This window comes from Halyomorpha halys, unplaced genomic scaffold (genome assembly GCF_000696795.3).
Source record: "Halyomorpha halys isolate HHAL.00 unplaced genomic scaffold, Hhal_1.1 Scaffold223.1, whole genome shotgun sequence".
NCBI lineage: Eukaryota > Metazoa > Arthropoda > Insecta > Hemiptera > Pentatomidae > Halyomorpha > Halyomorpha halys.
This window is the reverse complement of record NW_027115445.1, coordinates 486,429-494,581: the sequence shown is the minus strand read 5'-3', so window position 1 is coordinate 494,581 and position 8,153 is coordinate 486,429.

Here is an 8,153-nt window from a genome sequence, read left to right as displayed (position 1 = left end):
TGATGGCCAGTATTGTATGTTAAATTTGAAAACTCAAATGGGCATTATAGTTTTAGTGATTAAAATTACTATTATATAAATATATGATTATTAATTTTTTACCAAAGGTCTTACAGAGGTTATAAAAAGTGAATTCAAGGTTTATCTTTTTATTTTCCATGGTCAGCAAAATTGGGTTACTTTATACAGGATCAGGCTGTATGTATAATTTAAGTATCATCATCGTAAAATATAACCATGCCTTGTATAAATATATTTTTTTTTTTAAACTTATTTATAAAATATAAATAAATTTACAATGCATAAACTTTTATTGGTACAAAAAGAGTTTATTATTATTATGATTTTATTGTTGATGTAAAAGTGAATCACTGTTCACCTGATTACTCTCAGATATTTTGTAGAGTTCAATGACAATATAAATTGTCAAAATCATGCTATTATATTTTTCACTTTTTAAAATGTTCTATATGTTATTTAATTTTTATGTTGGTAAAGCGAAAGCTACTTATATCAGTGTGAATTAATACTTAAAAAAATTAGTTAAGTTGCTTTCCATTTAGAACCAGTAGGTTTATATTTTATTTATCAGATACTTCCTTTTTTATAATATCAAAGCAATGGAAATTAAATTGTGAATAATATTACAAAATTCATTTCACTTTAGTGATTCAATTATTCTCATAACTGAAAATTTATGTATCATACTATCCGTAGCATTTTCTTACTTGATGATTTATGTTTCCTTGTTACCAGTTACTAGAATTAAGATTACTATGAATATTTTTTATTAGTTTACATTGTTTTATTTTTGTTCCATTTAGGATCTTCATAAAATGTGCTGTGATATTTATGATTTTATTCTAGTCCTAACAATATACTTATTTATTTGATTTGAAATGTTTCCTTACATCTTATATTATTTAATTTGAAAAAAAAAATAAGGCAATTTACCTTAAAAATTTTATTTATTTGAATTTCATTCATGATACCTTCTATAGAAAGTTTTGTTTTGTTTACAATGGAGGGATTAATTCTTAATAATTAGGTAAAGCGTATTTGTTAATGAATGTTTTGAAACATAAGCTTACATGTTATGAATAATTGTATTGTATTTGCTAAACATAAACAAAATGAGTTATTATTTATATGTTTGAATTTATTTTGTTGCTAAGTTACATTACTGCGCTAACCAAATGCATTATTGTCATGATTCTCAACTAAGTAGGCATTGCTACCCCATCGTAATCAGGATTTAATGCGTAAATATTCATGTATAGTTTCCTTATTGTTCAGTGATTTTTGTTATGGAGTTTTGTTTATTGTTCAGATTCTATTACAGTATTAATTTCCTTATCGAATTATTTTTTCTGTATAAATTATTAAAATACTTTTGAATGTAATTAATATAAATATTTTATAATGGTATGTATTAAATTACTGTATGAAGATTATTTTGTAAACAAGTTTTGTATTGTGAAGATATAGCATTAAAATATACAATTTCAGAGTCATTTAAAATTGTACATTCATCACTTGATGTTTTTATTTTTACCTTTGATAAAGAATAAAGTGTAGATAAGGTAATAAGTTAATGTTTGAATAATTTGTAGCAAAATATGTTATTATGTTTAAAAATCTTTACTGATTTCTAATTTAAATTTGATCTATCTATTGGCTTCAATTAAAGTGGTGAAACCATCCATACATTGAGAGTAAATTCCAGTATTGTAATGCTTTAAGCACTGAATGCTAACACAAGATAAATGGGCAAGACAGGTAATTAGGTTATTGAACAAAATAAGTCTTAAATTTGATTGTATGACTAAAAAAATGATTAATTTCTTTTGGAAACAGTTAATTGAAATCTTCTTCTTCTTTTTTTTTTTTTTAATTCCATATTCCAACATAAGTCTTGTGGTTCATGATAGATTCTACTTCTTTTACTTCATTTTATTTTGATTATTCTTTACACTAAAAAATGTGTTTGAAGTGAATGTCAGATAACTTAATCGTTAAATTGAACTCTGAAGTAAATCTAGTCCTACCTAGAACGTTAGGGGTCTGGAACTGATTTATTTTTTAATTCTCCCTCACCCCCCCCCAAAAAAAAACAACAGAAATTTTAACTTTTTATAATGACTAATATAAGTAACCCTTCTCTTCCTTGATTAGACTATCGCCTCAAGGTAATTACCCGTGCAGAAAGGAAATAGAAAGAATAACAGAGATAATGTTTGTTGGTATGAGCAATAATTATTTAGTTTAAATGTTTATGTATATATGTCATATATATGTTCATATGTCCTTTTTATTTCTATACCTTGCTTATTCTTATCCTTTCACTTTATTTATATGCTCAACTCTCATGTTTTATATGAAAATAATTTGTGAGGAATTCGGTTCTAAAGACAGTTTTAATTAACCAATCCCTCTTATTCTCACTCTCTCTATAATCTTCATTTATTTAATCTACAATTCATTATTTATTTATGCCCCCAATTTTTTAAGGCATTTTTAAAACTATTCAAGCTTCAGTCACGTATATATTTCTTTTTTTGCAATAAAGCTACCATTAAACCAACAAAAAAAATCTGTTGTAAGGCTTCTGCTGTTATTGGGGACTGGGGTTTAAGGCCATCTCTGCTCCCTTCTAGGTTTACCATTGTGGGACAAATATATCTTCTCTATCCAGCAGGCTTTCGTCTACCTTCGCCTCTCTCCATGCAACTAGGCGTTTTCCTACTTATATAAAGTGATTTAGTTCATTAGTCTCTCCTGTGAACTTGCGTACATCTGAAATGGCCTTCCTAAAGTCCTTCGCCGTCGCTGTGCGAATCCTTATCTATTTCCATGCGCCAACGCCAGTGTCATGTTCGGCAGCGGTGGGATTTCCAATTCCTGCTGTGCTTCTACCACTGGAGCCACTCAAGGATTAGATGGTAGCGTCAAAACCGCCGGCCTTACTATTCCGTTAGCAGTAATGTAGGATGTTGAAAGAAGAGAAAAAATAATACAGAGAAAGAAAAAAAAAAGGATCACGGTATTACGTATTTATACTATTTAAGGTTCCCGAGTTTCGGCACCATTGGGAGGTAAAAACTTAAAAACAAGAAGGAATTTGAGACGAGAAACAAGACGCATAATTACAACTTAAAGCGTTATTTATTGACGGAAACCGTACATCTATATTCATACATTTTACAGCTGATCTGGCATTCAGTCAACTGATATGTTCTTCGGGCAGCTTTTTGATTTGGGCTTAAGGGTTCAAAATTTTGCTTTATTTATTTTTTTTTTAAAACATCCTCATTCCATATAATTCTTTATTTAATTATTGAGCGATGTTTATTAGTACATATGTCCGTCATCTGGTACAATCAACAATTAAATTATAAAAATCAGATCTTACCAACCATTGTCATTCACGGTCAAATTTACAATTCATAACTATATCGCACTCTGTATATTTACAAACAATATATATAAACGTAGCCCTGTAATTAAATAAATAAGTAAAAAGTAATGAAGATTTTTCCTTTAAAAAAAATCTTTATTTAAACTTTGATTTCATATTATATAATTATTTTAATATCGATATTAATTAGACTTATAACTGCCAAAGACCTATGAAATGCATGTTATAATATTAGCATCCTACGGAAACCATGAACATTATTTTTAATCATATTTGTTTACTACATCTGTATTTATGATGAAATAAGAAATATGTTTCAACCATTTTTCCGACAAATATTAATGTGGTTTCCCCACGTGCACCCCGTGGCTTAGAACAAGGTAGACTAACCCTCAACAATTCTCAAGTAAATCACATTAATTTTAAATTATTACATTTTTTAAAATATTAATTATATACTATGTTACCAATAAATTTAAAACATTATTGAATTACCTATCAATTTAAAGAATTATCATTACTATAAAATATTTTAGGTAAAACGTCATATCTTTTTTACTGGTAAATCCCACCAATAAAATATTAATTTCAAGATTAATCGGAGCATTTATCAAAACAAATTTTTTTTTACTTCTACTTAAATTCCAATAGAATTTTATGCCAAAATTTGTTTTGAATTGGGGTTGGAAAAAAAAGGAATACAAATTATTAATGAATATATTTCTTTAAACAATATTATTTCAAAAAGATTAATTGATCCAACTTACCCTAAATTATGCAAGAATTCTTTATAATCAGGTAATTTCACTGTTTTATTATAAAATATTAATTTAAATTTTACTCTTTTATAAACTATTCTATTTAAACTAAAATGTAAAAATATTATTTTCAATTTCCTTTTATTTTTTTTTATATTGGTATTATTATTACTATTTAAAATTTGCAATGTATAGGTAAATAATATTAATTTACAACAAAATATTTAAAAAATCGCTAGGTCATCCGAGAAACACATAAAACCCTACTTTTTCAATAACCAATTAGTCATTTAATTGTGACGCATTGTTTAAAAAATATTAATGATGAAAACGAAAAATTGACATCAGTGAATAGCTATCTGAATCTATTTCTTCAGTTACTGTAACCTAAAATTTATTTCTGAAGACGGTAATAGTCTGACAGGTAAAATATGAAATTACTGCGGAATGATTAAAGAAAATTCACAGGTGTTGGAAGGACTCGATAAACCATGATTTATTAATCTCTAGGAATTTACTGGAGAGGAGAGTTAAATCCCTAGTAAGTAGGCAGAGTAGACAGGTTTAAGCGCTAGTAAAAAAAACAAAACACCTTGTATATTTTATTGTTTTTCTTTTATTATAATCTTACTTAACATATAATCGTACCAGACGTGAAGAAGTTGATAACTCATTGTCTCATTAACTCATCAACTTCTTCACGGTAAGAAGATACATAATAAACGGTAAGTACGGAAATGATAAACTGTGTAAATTTTAAGCTATAAAATGATTTAATGAAACAAAGTACCAACACGACTGAATTAAAGTAATTCCGGTATACACGTTTCTTAACAATCTTCTAGCGATTTCGTAGTTTTAAATTAGCTTACATTTATAAAAGTTTTGACTATCGATTCTATAAGACTACACAGCCTATTTGACGAAAATTGGCACAAACTTATAAGCCTTCTTACGTTTCTTGTATATGTTAGCTAGTATCCATAGATGTTGGGTTTATCAGCTTTTAAAAAATTATCAGGAGTTAAGTGAAGCTTGGAGATGCAGAAGTGAATTATTCTACTTTTCATCATTAAAAGAAAAGAGCTTTCCTCACTACTTATTACTCCTGTAACCCCTAAAATAGTACTTAGGAAAATCTAATCTTACAATCAAAGTTTGGTTTGGAATTCAAAAGAGGGTTTTTTTTCGTACCCTCCTGTAAAGATTTTAGTGGGTATTTGGTAGGTACATATAGGAGGTATGCTATATGTATAGCTGGGTGTGAAGGATACCTTGGATTGCCTTTTGGCATTATAAGGTTAGGTGAGGGGGTCCAATGAAGGTTGTAACTTGGTTGTCTTACGCTAGTGGATAATTGGAATGGGGAGGGGCTGTTTCGCTGGTGGAATGGTGAACATTTAGACCTCAGCCTTGAAGAGTCTAAAGCCTTCCCTCGTCGAGGACGTCGACTAAGGGAACCGTGCTCTGCCACCTCCCAGGTCTTGGTGGAGGGGCGATCTCTCTGAAAAGTGGGTTGTAGCAGGCCTTCAACCCATCCAAGAATTTAATGTGCCGTCGGCCTATATACTCCGGCACAGTGGGGAGTTGGAGCTCTTCACGTATAACTCTGTTTTTGGCCTTCTGGAGCGTGGTTCCCCGGACGATCTTACGGAGGACAGATCCCTGGAAGCCCTGTAGTCGAGTTATTGTAGTTTTGTAGAGGTATCTCATAAGAGGGGGGCCGTGGAGCAATGTAGGTCTTATAATGGATTTATAAATCTGCAGTTTAAGGCATAGCGAGAGTTGAGGAGATGTGAGCAGGTGGTGCAGCCTATAGGATTTGAGACGGGCTATCTTGAGTCGCTCCTTGGCGTGATGGGAGAAAGTAAGATGACGGTCTAGCGTCACGCCAAGTTATAGGATGGAATTGGAGATTTTTCGGCCCTGTTCGTCCACTACAAATCTCTGGGGCAGGCAGCTCTTTTTCCCTTTCTGGAATGACATGACTATAGCGTCAGTCTTAGTAGGGTTCACCCTTAAGCCATCTTTCTTCAGAACGTCTACTATGGTGGCAGAGGCTTCCTGGGCAAGGGCGAGAGCCCGTTTAGGCCTGGCGCTAGAGGCGTAGACCTCTATGTCATCAGCGTAGCCTGCCACCACTGCTTCCTTATGTCCCAGGGACACAATCGATACCGTGAAGATTACAAAGAGCAGCGGTCTCATTACTGAGCCCTGAGGTACTCCACAGTTGGTGGGGGCTGAAGGTGAGAGGTTTTTACCAACTCGTACTACGAACGTTCTACCAGTAAGGTAGTTTCTAAGCTGTCGGCAGAGAGTGGCAGGAAACTGGTATTTCTCTAGCCTATGGAGTAGGAGCGGATTTGAGACACTATCGAATGCCTAGCTGCAGTCTAGGGAAATGAGGGCCGTTGCTCGATTTCTCCTCATCTGGTCGATGGTGAACGCCTGGAGATTTGCGAGATGGTGATGATCCCATGAGACACCATGTCGAAAACCCGTTTGTTCCGGTGGTATGACTTCTCCAGCTATGCAATGGTTCATGAGATGGTGGTGGAGCTGCCTCTCAAAGATTTTGCTAATGTGTGGGAGGAGGCTGATCGGACGATAATGGTCTGTTAGGTCCCCAGCTTAAAAAGTGGCACCACTATTGCTTGCTTCCAGGCTGTGGGGAAGTATCGTAGATGTTTAGGAGGAACGCCTTATCCTTCCTTGGTAGCATCTTCATCAGAGCGTAAGGGATACCATCACTGCCTGACGCTTTGTTACCTTTAGTGCGGCTAGAACCCATTCCAGCTGGCGGTAGGTGGAGAAGATTGCTGCATCATTGGACTGCCAGGTTGTGGTGTGGGAGCATTGATCATCCGCTCAGCATCCCGAGCAGCGTAGCTTGAGGCCAAAAGGTAAATCTCTATAGTACTCATAAAAAAGATTTTAAGTATCAATGGAACGGGTAGGTACTGACATTTTATTCATTTTTAATGCAGGCAAATTTCTTGAAGTTTTATCAAGAAAACAACATGTAATCTGAGCAATACCCACAGTCATTGGTGGTTTGAAATATGAAATACATTATTAAACTAATTATGACCTTGAAAACAAAGGTTTTTATAAAAAAAATCAGAACTAAATTGAGTAATTTATAGGTTTCAATTTTATTTAAAATGAACAGAACCAATAATTTGTAATTGAGAACACAATTTTCCATTATTTACTTACAATAAAATAAATATGAACTAAGAATTAATTTAACAAAATTAGAGCAGAAGAGTGAAATTATGAACATTAAAAGAATATTTATTACAGTTATATTCAGAAATAATAATAAAAACTGATCTTGTACAAGTTAATCAACTGAATGCTTTCTATAATACATTTACCCCCTTGATCTTGTACGAGTACATCAAATATATTATTTTTATAAAGAGGTGTAGATTAATAAGTGGAGAAGGTTTCGGCAGAGATTAACTGAGCTAAGCCAGAATCTCTGCTGAAAGCTCCCTGATGAAGACCTGAAACTCAGGCCGAAACATTAGCACGAATAAATAATTTTTTGTTTTGACCACACCCTCTCCCCATATTATTTTACTCAGCAAATATAATCAATTCAGTACACTTGATTAGGTTTTAAGTTAGGAGACGTTGAAAAAGGTTTTATTAACAAATCATAAAAATTTAATAAAGATATTCACAAAATTACAACATATTTACAACAAATTACAGATTATTTACAAAAAACTTATTATAACAGACCTTATTAATAATCAATTCTTCATTATTATTGTTGTTGTTGCTGCTGCTGCTGTTGTTGTAGTAGTTGTTCCTGTTGTTCATATTATTATTATTGTTGTTGTTATTATTATTAATACCATATCATTGGAAAAGTTTCAAGCACTCAACTTGCTACTCAAGCTTATTGCACTCCGGGATGCTTTTAACATAGGGAAGTATAGAAAGGAAGAAAAGCTTGTCTGGAT